We start from the raw sequence: 15,665 nt of genomic DNA, 5'->3' as shown, positions 1-15,665 counted from the left end.
GCGCTCGTTGCCTACCTCAACTTAACCCTACGGCCCAAACGAAACCACGAACTGCGCCACGAGGGAGCTGCATTTGCTCGCGAGACTGCCACCGATCCTTGCAGCGAGAGTGGCGAAGGGTCAAACTTTCACAGAGATAGCGCATTTCCTCCATACATCCCTCGGAGCATGATTCACTCTCGCAGCATCCTTCATTCCGAGAGAAAGAGAGAGCCCTTTTGCTTTCGTACTCACTGAGCGCGGTACCGCTCTCACTCTCTCACGTTCGCAACACCTCTTTTGCCGTTCCCGGTCTCTACAACAGCGCTCTCGTATTTACCTCCACGGTCGCTTTAGAGACCGAACACGCACGTTGCTGGCTCTCTCGGGTTTTCTGGGAGCTGCTCTGCTCGCTTCGGCCATCTCGCAGCAGCAGCAGCACAACAACACTCCGTTTCTCAGCAGGTTCGGCTTTTTCACGAAAACGGTTGCGCAACCGACGACGACGACCACGACGATGACGGCCAGCAGCGTAGTGCGAAGGCCATCCTGCCTAGTGGAGAGGCTTTGACTTTTGCCGAGCTGCCGACCGTACACTGGCGAACCGGTGCCACGCCGCTTCTCAGTAGCCAACGAGAATCGACCCGTTTCGGTACGGCTTGTTAGCAAACGCTGGTGCGTGGCCCTCCCCCTGTTCGTCAAATTGAACGCCGGAACACTCTTCCGGAGTGCGATTTTTCCTTTCCGCTTGGGCTGGAAATATATTGTTCGTTTACGCGTGTGACGTCTTACCTGCCGCTGGATGGATAATCGAAAGGTAACAAATCGCTGCGAGCCCAGGGAAAAATAGGAAAGCCAAATGGGAGTGAGCAAAAGATACAGGGAACAACCACTTGCCCAATGCTTGTACGCTGTACGATTGTTATGGTGTTCTTGCGCGAGTGTTTGTGCGTGCGTGTGTTTGTGTACGTATGTCACGTACCGTGTGGACCCGTTTCTGGGTGTGCCGTAGTGTGTGCCGGGAATAGTGCGTGAATTTGTTGGCGAAAAAAGCAAAACCCCAAAACCGTGTGCGTGTTGATAATTAAATCACTCATCAGCGCTTCACAGTGAAGCAGATGACGAGAGAGAAAGAGAGAAAGAAAGAGAGAGATAAAATCAGTGGTTGTACATGTGCGTGTGGCTGTGTGTGTGTGGGTGGGGTTGTGTTTCCCGCAGTGGTCCCTTTGGGGGAAAGTTTTGCGTGTTGGCGTGTTCAAACTTTTTCGACCCACAGCTTGTTGTACAGCGAAAAAGGTTCATCCCGTTTGGATAAATACGTGCTACGAGAGTGGGCGGGTTGGTTGTGCTAAAAATGTAATCGGAACACACAAAATGTGAAGAAGAGAGGGAATGAAAAGAAAACAGCAACAAAATCATCTCATCATTATCACCCGACAACCGCATCGGGAAAGTGGATAAATCCAATTACCTCGCCCCAACTGGTCAAAACTGACCCCACGGACCACTCTCTCTCTCTGGTGGTGGTGCACTGGTGCAAAGTACAAGAAACGCCCTTGACGCCTTCCGCTTGCCAAACCGTAATGCTCTCCGGAAGAAGGAGGGCAGAATACGCCTCCTTCCCCAGCTTTGGATGATTTTATCCGAAAGCGGGCCAAAAAAAGGGAGAAACAAAAAATCCTCCCACTTTCCATGCAAACGGAACGTGTGTTTCGTGTACTTTTAGCCGTATTTGGGCAATGCAATCAAAGTTTCGTACAGCTGGGTGGAAAGCTATCTTTCGCCTGTTTGGTGTCTATATTTATCGCGCCTTCTTTTCATTATTTTCAATCGTTTTTTTCCCTTTTTGCTTGCTTTTTTATTGGGCATTGTTGTGCCGTTTCGTCATGTTTCGCCGTGTTTGCCAAGATCTTGGGGAGGGCGTAAAGTTTTCACTTTACTTCTAGCGCAAGGAACAATGCTGTCAAGATTAAGCCAAGATAGCTTTATTTACCGTCCCTTGGCCGGTCGGGAAAAGGGACAGGACACAATGGCAGGCGTAATGATGAAGCAATTCTTGAGCATGAAACGAATTAATGGTCGTACATTTTACAGTGGTGATGATTAATTTTTAATGTATTTTTTTATTTCAATTAAACTCACCGTGGTTGAAATTAAAAATAATTTTTCTGACCAAGTTGATCCTTGAAACGGTGGACGATAAGAAATGGTAACTCAATCGACAAAACAGATGCTTTCAGACATTAACCAGACACAATTTCCACCAATCAGTTCACTGAACAGCGAGCGAGCTAATTGTGAAGTTATCCGTTCGATTGCCTCCAATTTCCAGCCACTTTCGACACTTGATACACCAACATTTGAGGAACAAAAGTGCCACATTGATCTGCTACACTGTGAGCGAGGTGTTGCCAGATTAACTGGTTTGAAATTTGAGCTCAATTGATTCGTTTTTTTCCATTTTGCTGCTTCTCGTCTAACTGAGAAGCCGTTTCGTTTCACTTTAATTCACACCCAGCAGCGACCCTGCTCAGCCCAATCCGCTCGTAGCTCGTTGGCTGTGTTTGCGAAAAGGTTAAAGGTCAACGAAGCAGCAACCAAGAGGCGCTCGCTTTGTTGCGTTATGTCACTAGGGAAGGCATCTCGTACCCCGACCGTGAGCGAAAGATCCATCCGGCCACGAAGCTGGATCAATACAGGACAGAGCGGAAGAGATAGATACAGATATACAGAGAGAGATAGAGAGAGTGAGACAGACAGAGCGGGAAAGCGTGAGAGACAGCTTGCGAGCAAGAAGCCGTCTGGCCGGAAGGCTACAAAAATAAAACCTAAATAACAAAAATCACAATCGGAAGCACCTGCGGGTGTAATTTGCTGGATTGTCCTATCCGGCACGTTCGCTGTGGGTTTGAATGTGTGTGTGTGTTGTTACTTTCATTTCGTCGCCTCCGTCCTTAAGCTTGTCACTTTTACAGGCTTACTCTTTCCCGTCTTTCGCTGTGTTGGGTGTGTGTGCGTTTTTTGTACGTCCATTGAGATGATCCAGCCCGCATGAGCTCCTCTTTCTGGGTGTGTTTTTTTTCTTCTTCCCACCAGTCAAAGTGATAAATGGAAAGCCATTGCAAAAGAAACGTCTTCCCTTTATGTGGGCAAACGAGACATCATTGGGGTGGGAGCGAGGGGAATGAAATGTTCTCACGTTCGACGGGCTTGGGAAGGTTGGGGAAGGAGTGTAATAACGGCGAGATGGAAAATGAAAGTAGTTTAGAAAGGGGAAGCGACGAACCCATTCCCCACGTGTGAGATGAACGTGTGTGTTGAATTTATTGCCACGTTGGCCGTTGCTTCACGAGCAAACGCAGCAATGCCTGACGGTGTCACGGTCGTCTCGACTTTCCTTGTTTGTGTGTGTGTGTTTATGTGTGAAATAGTTTAACGAGTAACTGGGCTTCCCTTTTCTTTCGTATTCCAATCTTCCAACCGTTCAAAAGAAGCAACGTCAAGGCAACTTTTTGGGGGGAAACAGCCCTGCGAGCTTGAGGGTAGTTGTCCGCCCTCCATAGCCAATCCTATTCTCCGTTTGCTGGCCCACTGGAAGGATACGTTTGTAAACATTCTTGCCACCGCTCATCATCCCATCTTTTTCGTTCCCAACAGCAGCCCGTTTGTAAGTGTGTGTGTTAGTTCAAAGGTTTCGAAACAGTGTGTGGTGAACGTTATGAAGCAGCAGTGAGCGGGAAAAAACGGAGCAGCGACGAAAACAACCGGGCGGCTCCATTCCATTCCCACCCTCCGATAGGTCACAATGAAAATGGCCCATTTTTGATTATTTTCTGTTTGCCTCGCCCCAATAAAAACAAGACGTGTGGCAAACTTTACACCACACACCGGTAGGTCTGTGCCAGCTTCTGTTTCTGCCACGAAAAAGCCGCCCGGATCGAAGTAGGCGTGTGAGCCGTGTGCGAGGTAGTGCTTGTTTCTTGTGCGCCAGTGTGCTTAGAGACACCCGGCAGTGAGCATCGCTAGTGGCTCGGACGAAAAGAAGACAAAAAAAAGGAACAAGAAATCATCCTTTCCAGCCAACTTGAAGCCGACGAATGCTGGCTGAGAAATCGGTGGGAGGGAAATAATCGAAAAGGTCACCGAAAACAACCAACCAATATAAAAACCAGCAACAGCAACAACAACAAAGGTAAGTTTGAGAATGAAATACCCCTAAGTGGCTTAAGGGCTAGCCCTCCCCCACTAGGACCACTCCCAACCCCTCACACTCAGCAGGTTTCTTTTGCTGCACAGTTTGGTTTCGATTCAATTTTGAGAACTTTGAAGTACCGAACTCGGTTCTTTCCCCCCTCCCCCCTAATCGTGTGTTCTTACTTTCCATTGCCGAGTTCAGCTTCTATTGACCTTCGGCTTTAGGTTAGGTAAACTTCAAACACAGCAAAACCATCGTCCCATTATTAAAACAATAAGAACAACAATCAAAACTTGAGCTCTCCAGCGCTGGAGCATCCTTCTCATGCGCTCCCACTGCTGGGACAGTGGAAGTTTTGCAAGCACACAGATACGGGCAGCATCGTTAAAGGCTCGCTCCGTTTTTCGGTCGAGGCCAGATGGGGCGGCACACATAACATTTTTTTTTTGCTTTTCCTTGCTCCAATTTTATAAAACCTCAGTCTCCGCCGGGACGTGTACAATAGCCGCGGGCATGTTTTTCCATTTTACAAGCGGGACGAGCGCCCACGCAACGGCCTTCCCAGTATCCACTCCACGCAAGGTACATCTTTGGAGTAGAAGGTAGCGTCTGGCACCCGAAACTCAATATGCCAGGAGACGATCGAAATGCTGCTCTCCACATGGCTATTGTTACAGCAGATTAGGTCAGAAGCATCGGACGCTCAGGTCCACCGAATTGAACTGTCCGTGCCAGAGCTCGTTCGGTCGGGTGGCTGCTGGGGATTGTTTTCTTTTTGCGAAATTAATACACGAAATTGAAAGAAAAACCGAAGCCGGTCTTGGGCCGGCAGCAGTATCTCGGGCTCGGAGGACACTTTAGGTGAAAAGTTATTTATTCTTTGCTGTACGAATGATTCGGTTACTCTCCGTGTCCCACTGTTGGTGGGGGAGAAATGCTTTGCCAGATGGTCGGTAATTGGATTGCTAGCAGCGGCCAGCAGCGCGACAATACAATCGCGTGAAGTGTATGTGTGTTTGTGTCTGTGTGTGGCATTGACACATTTTTAACAAGCTTCTTTAGCAAAAAAAGATGACAACCGGTTACCGGTTGCATATGTTGCGGCCAATGGGGGAGTGCCAACAAAAAGCGCGTACCTACAGGCCGGCTGCTTTACGGCGCCGGCTGTGAAGCTCTCCAGCTGTGAATCTCGTTACAGCAACAACAACGCAAATAAAACACCAAAAAGAGGAAAAACGATCCCAAGTACGCGTACCCACATCAGCCACCCGCTGGGACATGTTTTCGAACCCTCCCCCAAGGCGCTTGTTTTCAGTGCAGCGGTAGAGTGGGGGAGGGGGGCTAACCTGCCGGTAAAATGTTATCATATTTTGTTTCACACGTGACGATTAACGGGAACAAGCTGCCTCCGGGCGTGTTTAATTTCGTAGAAAGGAGGAGGTAGGACGGGGTAGGCGTTAAAATTTAATGTGAGATTAAAAACCAACTCTCCGTGGCTCTGTTTGTTTTGTGTGTATGGCTGTACTCTGGGCAAAAGTTAAGCATCACTTTGCCGCAGAGTACAGCCATTTGCGAAAGCCAAAACCATCACACTACTCAATTGTGGTCGTTAACGGCTAATGTACTTCATACAAGAGTGTGCATTATTCGATTGAATTTGATTAACTGGCTTTTGACTGAATGGGGAGAAATTATTGTATAGAGATGCATAGTGTTTCTGCAAAAGGAACATCACATTGTAACGCATTTAACGAATTAAACTAATTTAGCTTATCAGTAGATACAATCAGTGACAACCTTCAAAGCCATTATAAGAAAGTTTAAATATAAAAAATTGTTTCTTTTTGCATGGAAGGTTCCTTTGGATAGTTAGAATTGTATCAATGTTCTAAACAAAGCCAGATGCCAAATAAGGTTTCAGGTTTTTCACCATTTTTTTTTTCGTTCGCAAAAAATAAATCAGTGAAATAGTTTTACATGTTTACTACATTTTTAATTGAAATTTTGTGATCAAAGAACGTTTGAGAATTTTTGTAAGTTTTCTTCTTTTTGTAAAAAGAGATTAAATAATGATTAAAGCAACGTTTTTGTCCTACCAGTTAATTTGGATCGGTTACAGGTTTCCTGGTGACTCTTAAGGGACACATTCAGATAAACTCAATGTCGATCGTGCAATTTTAAAGATCTCATACTGATGAAGGAACTTACTCTTATCCCATCCCAAGTGACATTTGCTCGAAATAGTTTTCCCATACCTGCTCGATTAGTACTCGATACGCTTGAAATTGTTGATTTGTGTGTGATCAAGCGTGTTGAAAGCGCCAAGATTTGGCGTGCTCGTAAATTAGACGTTCCTCTATCGATTCTTTATGGTTAGTTATGGTTTTTAGATGAAAAACAAAAGCTAATTTTGTGTGAAGTTATTCTATAAAAATGGGTGTTATTTAAGTATAAAATGGGAACATGACCAACTATGACGATAGGAAATATCATTTCCGAGCGAATCTAGAAGAAAGTAACGAAAAAGCCGCATCATAGTTGATTATAAAGGACTTTTTCTGAATTCCCTTAAACTGGTGCAGAAGTTTAAGGCTCCAGTTTAAGGGAAATTGCTCGAATTTCCCATTATTCGTGCTCGAAAATGTCAATTGGGATCCCAATTGAGTTTGACTCTATACCGGTGCTGTAACTGCTTCCAAAGCCGTACTGGCCCTGAAATTGATACCGAACCCAAACCAGAACTTACACAGAATCCAAGCGGGCTCTGGAACTGATCCTGACCCCATACCAGATCCTGTATCATGTACCTACCGGTACTAGAACTTACTGATCAATGAACTGATTAAGATTTCCTATCGGTCCTGATCCTGACCCCATTTCACGCCCTGATACTGCTCCCTTTTTCAATTCGGGTCCAAAAATAGTACCTACATCTATCTCAGCCATGGAGCTATCCAGTCCAATAGTTTTCCTTTTTTTGCATAGTCGAGGTCCCGAAGTATTATATTCTATTTGGACACTTAATAACATGCCCATCCTGGGCTCAATCCTCGTATGGATCGTCGCCCTAAACAAGGAATGACTTTTCGGCTGCGTGGTACTTAATAAGTCTCGAAAGCTTGTATAGGCCGGCATGATCCATTACCCCTAAAAGAAGGTTATTTGTTGCAGTAATGTTGTAGTTGAAATGTTGTCACAACATTTCCATGTATGCCAGGCTACAGTGGTGGCCTCCTAAAATAGGACATCTATATTCCGACTTTGAGGCTTCCTGAACAGTTCCTTGGATCACTGTTTGGAAAACTTTCCTTACACGTCGTAGATGAAATTGTTTTAGCTATGTTTCAGCTAAAAATTATGGAAAAGTCTCGAAAAACATTGAAAACGTTAATATATCCGAATTTGTTGTAATTTGTATCATTCTTCTCCACACCTTTCAAAAAACTAGAAACTAAGTCGACATTGCGTTTTCCATAAGGCCCCGGTCTATGAAAATGATGCGGGAACATTTGTTGTCAAATCGTATGGACGAACTGTCAAATTTACTGTTGCGGAAATATGTTTTTTACAAATGGATTCGTTCCATGTTTATTTGTTGCAGGAACATTTTCGGATGGCTGAAATCGTGTCAACATTCCATACAAAACCACTCGATAAACTATCATACGTTTGTAGGCCTAACACCACGGTCACAAATCGTAATGAACTGGCTGAAGAAAATTACCAGAGATGGAGAGAGAACTAGGTAGTGCTATAGAAATAGCGGGATTTATAGAGAGAAAGAGAGAGAGATTGAGTAAGGGAGAGTGAAATAGGAAGAGAGAAAAATATTGTGGACCGAGAGAGTGAAAGGAAAATGTAAAATTGCATTCTAAATCCTAACTGAATCGATAATATAGTGCAACTTGATTAATTAATCATTTATCATTAAACATGAGATAAGCTACAAATAAAATGAAAAACACACACACTAATATTAGACATATTCTATCCAAAACTGAATAGAAGAAAGTGATGGAAAAAGGCTTCCATAAAATGTCAGCTAGCTAAAGCAGTTTCACCATTTACAACATGAAGTTAAACATCTAAAAATACGAAATGCTAGGTCTAGGTTCTTATTCCAATATTTTGAAATTGTTGAGATTTTCTCAAAACAACTAATGACAAAAAGAAGCTCCTGAAGTTTCCAGTTGTAATGTAAAATCGTCTCCAATCTTTTGGTGAAGCTATGACCTCACATCACAATGGTTAATCTGCTCCATCTTAACACCTACAAAACTTATATTTGCATTATATTTACAACTGAACGGCTCCAAACAACTAATAAAAAGTAGAATCCCAAACGAACTTGACGAGAGAGGAGAGCATTATGCAACGGTTCCCGGTTTGTAGTACTTCCTGTAAACTTGTTACTGTTGCTGGTTCGCCCCAGCCATGCATTATGCATTGCCCGATTTAAAATTCAAATGTATGCTACAGACAGTAGAAATAGATTCCCCAAACACAGTCTTATCTCACATCTTTTATTTGTTTTTGGGTTTATCTGTGTGTGTGTGCACTTAAATCAGGAGAACGGTCCTGCCAGCTGCCTAACCAACTGACGCAGCATCACCGCACCGCAACTGTTATTACCATTTCCATTTGCAGTGCTATAAAAATACCAAAAAAAGAACAGCTAAGAGCCGCACCCACTGCAATCACTGCATCACTGCGTTGCACCTTATCTTTCCATTTTTTTGTGTGTGTGTTTGGAGAGTGTAAAAGCATTTAAGATGATGTACGTTCGGGGAGCGGGGGGTTTATGTCGCTTCTGCTCTTATGCAGTCGTTTGCTATCTCCTACCTGACGCGCGTTTGCGCGTCGTAAAGTGCCACAAATGGATGCTCGAAGCCCGGGCAAGGCTGCCATTACAGAAAGAAGAGCGAAAGGATGGGGGACTCAAAACCAACATCCCTTGGTGCTTCTTTTGTCTGTGCAAGCGGTAGGACAAACGCGCTGCCGCAGCACGACGCATGTAGCGCCCGGACTTCCGGACTCCGGCAGGGATGTTTTAAAATCCGCACACCACTAATGGACGTGCGTCGAGCCGCCAACCGGCTCTGGATAGCACATATACCGCCCAACAACAACCGCACCACTCCGCAAACCGGAAATGGAATGCAACGAAACGGATTCTTCAATATTTTTCACACTCACACTTGAATAATGCACGAAAGGGGCGTAGCGTAGTAGTGGGCGCCCTGGGCGATGCATTCATTTTTCCAAATGCATTTTCATGAGTTAATGTGGTTAGGGCGGCTTTCGTTGCATCGAAACAGGCACGCACGGCTCTTATTACGGCAATTTTGCCGACTTTACCCGCAACGGATGTGCATCCACTTTGCGCGTGTCGCTTTGTGCGGAATTATGTTTGGTGCTGGGGTATGCCCATGTCAGCACAGTTGAAATACGGAAACACAACGGCTCTGCAGATTATCCGGCAGCAGGAAGTACGCACGAGATGCGTACGTGGAATTGTTGTGTTCATGTATCGATTTCAAAACGAACGATCCATTGCCTTTTGGCACTGGAGTGCAAAATCAATCGATCCATTTTTCATTTACTATTCTACACCGAAAGCGGGATTTACCTCGACCGAGTCGTTAACATTTCGGTGCAATGTTTGGGCCAGTGAAAGTATGTCGAACGCGCAAGCTGCATGCCCGATTTACAACGCTCTTGTTAAGGTTTTAGTTGGAAATTTCATTCTCGCCGAAACACTACCATCCCGTTAGAGATTGAAGCCCTGCCGATTGATGAAGTAGCTGCTGCTTCAATTGAATTCAACTTTGATGCTAGACTATCCCTGGAAATGTCATGTGGGTTGCATCGTCTGGCTTCTGCTAGCTTTTAGATTTTTCGTGGGAATTTGTTTAATTTGATTGAAAACTGGTGTGCAACTCGGCACGGAGAGAAATGGCTTTCGCTTCGCCAACTGCAACTGCTGAAAAAGCTAGGAACGACCATACCTGTAAGCCCACACACTGCCCCCGGTGGAAAGGCAAAGTTAAATCGCGCAGTGACAGATGTTCTATGGCGATATGTGGAGACTGGCAAGCTGAAGCGAGCATATCGTTTAAATGCCGGCAGCCAACATGCAAATCCGATTCGTGCCTATTAAGGAGCGAGTGCCGGAAGCAGGGACTGAAGCTGTGCTGTAATACAATTAACTAACATTCCCAACTGCACCGGCTGGTTGCAATCGCACCAAAGCGCTTGACCAGGGCAGTCCATTTTGGCCGCCGGTAGCGGTAGCTACCTGAGGACTCGGTCCGTCCTGTTGGGACTTTCCCATTCGGTGGAAATAGCTCTTCGCCAAATAACTTCTCCTCACCACGGGGGAAGAAATTTGTCATGATATCCGCTAGCGCCTATGGTGCTTTTTGGGAAGCGGTGTGTTAAAATACACTGCCTTACCCTGTGGCGGGTGGTTTATTAAAATTTCAGAACTAGTATTTCAACTCTTTGATGTGCTTTTGCACTTTTTCGATGGACATGGGGCTGGTTTTACCAAAACCCTTTTTGAAGCATTTTGCAATGGTTGGTAATAAGGTAAAAAGTTTTAAATAATGCCCCGGCCGTAATGCTCACTGAAAGGGAGCTTAAACTGATGCGTGGAACTATATAATATAATGGAGCGTTTGCCTTGCACTTACAAACAGTGGCAGTTGTGAATACTTTAATTTTACTACGAGCTACTAAACCCCCGTTCAGTACATGAGTGATTTATACATATTATATTCATGAAAGATGACGTTTCATACTGTTTCATGTTGTACTTTGTGAAAGCTATAAAATAAAAATAAAACTTTCTTTGCCTGACCCTACGCAAGATATTGTCGATGGGATGAAACAATTCAGACATGTTGTTTTATGGTTTTACTATCCATCTTTCCTTCAAACATTTAATACTAAATCAGAGGAACCATTTCAAATCAAGCGGTTGCTATTAGAATCCATTAGAAATAGTAGCGTTTAAATTACAAATAATGAACAAATATTTTCAATTTTTCATGGGTTTATCTTCACCAACGCTAACAAAACGTTAATTGGACTTTCAACAATAGTATTCCGGAAGTTAGTAGACACAATTTGACACCTCTATCAGTTGAACTTTAACCGTGATGGCCAATAAAGTGAAACAATTTCGTTCAGAAGCGTGCGCAATCAAAAAAGGGTACCAAGCCATGACGAAAACAAACATCGTCACTATTACTAGAACACTATTAAACAACAATCAGAGAATCGAAAGAAAGCCCGGTCCCAAATGGCTGATGACCCTGAGTGACTTGAGGCTCTAAAGGAGGTTGAAAATGAAGACCGAGGGAAAAGCGACTACATCACTGCGTTTGCTTGGCAAGGGGGGTCAATGCAACCGGCCAAACGGTGCAATAATCTCTGGGGGTCATAAAAAAATATAAGTAGAAATGGCATCCACTGGATCCTCAGCAACAAACAACTCTAGGTGATCATTTTAAGCGGATTTCGGCCTAATTTCGATATGACAAGCAAGTTTGCGAACTAGCCCAGCATCTCCCAGCTGCATGCTATCGAGTTTTTCAAGACCAAGATGATGTAGAAGCTCTATTCTAACAACTTTTGTCGCAAAAACTCATAAAAGTAAATCATAAAAAATTTGTTAAGAACTTAATGATAAGCCTACACGCATGTTTTCATCCGCAATGGCTTATATTTCACCGTTACAGGGTTTCCCACGATTTGTTGGTTGGTTCCCATCAATTTTTGGTGTGTTTCCATACTTTTTTGGTGCGTTCCCGCGATTGTTTTGCTTTTTTCCAGAATTTTTTGGTCCAATTGTATTGATATCCAATCGGAAAATACCAATAAATTATGGGAACGAACCAGAAATCTATGGCATACGATCAAAAAATCGTAGGAACTTACCAATAAATCGTGGGAAAGCCTGTAATGGAAATACATTATTTCGTTTAGGTTTTTTTTTACTACAGTCAGCAAAAAAAAAATCCTATTTTCAATCCAACGCTTAAACACGTGACGTTTTGGCTAATCAAATTATATTTCACATTGATAAAAAAGTATAGAGATACACTTCACAATCCTCCGGTAAATTCTTACCTTGCTAGCTCTACCTATCATCACCACAGCAGAATATAAATCAACAACTAAGACATTAATCAACGTTTCGTAATGAAACAAACGCTCCAATCGAGTTTAAATTATCATCAATATCTGGAAAAATTAACTAAACCCACCCAAAAACCAGCGCTTCCACCGCATTATCAATACCTTTGCGCAGCACAAATAAAAACCATCGCCAATCATTTCTCAACCATTCCTGCCAGCGCGTGGCCACGCCACGCCGACTCGAAAGCGCCTCATAAATATTCCACTCCACGAATGCTTCATCCATCTCATTGGCATCTTACGATAAAAACGGAGTCTTTCCCATTTCCTTCCCTCGTCCGGAAAAAGCTGCTGAGCCGTACGGCCATGCTGATCCAGCATTTCCGGCGCGCTCTCCCATAATTAAACATTAATCTGATAACGTCCCAGTTCATAAATCATAATTCTGTGTGCTCCCAGACCAGCAATGCCCCACCATTAGCACGAAAAAAGCCACAGAAGCAGTAGCAGCAGCAGCAAGGGGACAGTTTGTGTTTGCCCATCGAGCCAGTCTCGGTAAATATTGAGCCTCATCACGGTTGTCCCGGTGCCGGATCGTGGCTCCCGATGAATAATTGTCCTCGAGCGGAGCTGGCTGGCCGCACTTTGATGGGCAATCTTTGATGATTTGTGCAAATAGAAATGGCGTTGAGACGGAGGCGTTAAATTTATTCATCCATTCCTTTGTCTTCCGGGCGGGGCGCCGAGCAGCTTTGTTGTTAAAGCACATTTCTTATCGCGCCGATGGGCGATGGCTCGCAGTAAGTCGACGTTTAGACACGGCACAAAACTTTCCCTATCGCGTCATGATCTGCTTCTTGCGAGCGTGGGGAAATTTAAAAAAGAAGGGGTGAGGGGAGAATGAAGTACGTCTGCACTGTCTTACCTCGAGTCATGCGGACCGGAATGTTACGCCACAGCAAAGGGCAACCAGAGGGTGTACTTTCCCTCTTTGTATTTCCATCCAACATGGAGTCACTTTAAACCGCTGGTGTCTGGAGGCGAATAATTTGGGCAATTGTTTCTTGCGCGTTCACACAAATCGCTTAAAGCTAGTTCTGTAAATTTGGAAGAACCGGTCTACGCCTCGTTCACGCCGCGAGTAGTTTGCCCCTCAGCACCTTTCGGTGGGAAAAGAAACGTTCCACGCCAAAAAAACCCGTCGAAAGCGATCGCAAACGCAAAGTTTTCGCCTATCTTGATAAATTGAGCTGCGGTCTGTCTTTTCGCTCGAATTAATCACTTCTATCGCTCGCGGCCGCCTTCCCACCATTCCCCCTATTCCCCTACAAAATCCACAAAATTTGCTGTCTGTAATCTACACCAGCGGGGGACACGGGAGACCGAAAGAGGACTTCGGCTTCGTTTCTGCAAACAATAGCAACCAAGACACACACACAGCGAGTGCGACACAAAACTGGCAGCAAATTTAATTTTCTCAAGCAACAACTTTGCCACGTAAAGTTTGCCGCACTGAGGCGCTTTTCACTTTCTCTACCATTCTTTGCGCTCCCCTTTTTTCTCTCTTTCCCCTCAATAGACAGCAAGGTTTCGTATCAGCGGAACCACTTACCAGGAGCGCGTCTTAGTCGCCCGGGCGACTCTAATCGTTTATTTTTGCGCTCAAACTCAACAAAACTCAAACAACGTGGAGAGGACCGTTCACGCAACCAGGGAAATGGAATTGGTGGAAATTCTCACACCGTACAGAACTAACAGGGGGAGTTTGTATTTGGCCAGCAGCCAACAGGCAGGCAAAGGGCAAGATGTGTAAGATAACCAAAGCGAGCCGGTCACGTACCGCTGGAACCGACAGCTGTGAGTGGACCACTCGCGGGCTTCCCATTATTGTGTGCTCCGTAGCGTACTAACTCCCCCACGCGCTTAGCCAAAAAGGCAAGATTTTACGCTTGTGTTGGTGTGTGTGTATGTTTTTATTGCTGCTGTTGTTGTTGTTGTTGTTGTTGTGGAGCACTTTGAAGGACTTTCGGCCCCTCCGGTTCGGCGAGGCTGCTGCTCCCGAGAGCTCTTCACGCTCGCGCCAGCATGCAAAACCCATCATGCGAACCGTCATAATTCTTTGGCCCCACACACACGCACACACACCACCCCTGGAGGTATGGTAATGCAATAAATTTGACCTTGGTACTGTGCGCGGTTTCGAGCATAATGTCGGTGTATGAAAAAACACCCCACATTACGTCGCGGAGGGTGAACCGTGGCATCGCCGAAAAAACGCCGCCCGAGGGAGGCTGACACGTGGGTACGCTTGCGAAGTAAAGGCGAAACACCCGCTCACACCGATCAGTCAGGCGTAAAAATGTAAATATGTCAATACAATCACTGAATATTCCTCGCCCGTCTCTCCGTGCTCGAGACCTTTAACAAAGCCCCCAATGGGCAGGCAGGATGGCCGTGGTTAAAGATTTGCGGGGAGTGGATTTATGCCTTTGCCCGGGCCAAAACTTTGCTAAGCCTACTTGGAGTTTCGAGCACGCCGGAAACTTTGCCGGCCCTTCGTCCCGGCAGGCATCCTTTGAAGTGTCCTTGAAGCCATCGAAGCAAGACGCGGAGGCAGTGTCCTCCGGAATCGATATCCCTTTCGCGCGTCGACCGTGAACGCTGTGCCATCTATTCCTCCGAACAAAAAAAACGAGCTTGCCGAATTCCACTGGCCCCGAAGGGATCAGCACAAGAGGCGGAAAGTAAACTGGAATACCACCGCTGGAATTTCGGTAAGCTGGAGGTGAAAGTTTTCGCAAAGACGCCATCACGTCTACATGGTATCCACCTGGGATGAGACAGATAATGTGAGAGAGAAGAAGAGAGGGAGAGAGAGAGAGAGAGAGAGAGAGAGAGAGAAAGTGGGAAATTCACACGAGATTCCTGTCCGGCTGTGTTCCAAACACCCAACACCATCCGGTATGGAGTCCGGTTCGCTAGACATCCCCAAACGAAGGAAGAAGCTACGACTGGGGCACGGTGTTCACGTTCTGTTTGTCTTGTTGTTCATCCGCCCACCCGAACTCGTGGGAAACTTCGTTTGGAATTTACGATCGAAACGTGTTGGGAGGTGTTTTTTTGTTCTGCCTCTTCTTCCGAGGATCGATTCCATTGCGCACGAAAGACGAAAGTGCTGAAATGGAATGTCTTAAAGCAAAAATCCGTACCGTGACTTCTGCACACTCTCTCACACATACACACCCAACCCACGGGGGATAGGAGATTCGGCGAGTGTGTGTATGTGTGTGTCTGGTTTATTTCGAGTGGCTTTTACTTACTTACTTACTCTAGCACACGGCAGCTT

The 15,665-nt window shown here is 45.3% G+C and overlaps 1 protein-coding gene across 4 annotated transcripts in view; it reads left to right on the top strand.

Annotated features, from left to right (window-relative positions):
- Positions 1-559: 559 nt before the first annotated feature.
- The window catches only part of LOC120902662 (uncharacterized protein DDB_G0271670-like), a 49,778-nt gene continuing 34,672 nt past the window's right edge, over positions 560-15,665 (top strand). The window contains exons 1-2 of one of the 4 annotated variants that reach the window (XM_040311618.1): positions 560-796; positions 3,841-4,171. The gene's annotated coding sequence lies outside the window, so the exon portion shown is untranslated. Of the gene's footprint in view, positions 797-3,636; positions 4,172-15,665 lie in introns of all 4 variants that reach the window. The other 3 variants (XM_040311616.1, XM_040311615.1, XM_040311617.1) reach the window with 3 other exon arrangements.

The sequence above is a fragment of the Anopheles arabiensis genome, chromosome 3, assembly GCF_016920715.1.
Source record: "Anopheles arabiensis isolate DONGOLA chromosome 3, AaraD3, whole genome shotgun sequence".
NCBI lineage: Eukaryota > Metazoa > Arthropoda > Insecta > Diptera > Culicidae > Anopheles > Anopheles arabiensis.
This window is presented reverse-complemented; position numbering and strand designations above follow the sequence as displayed.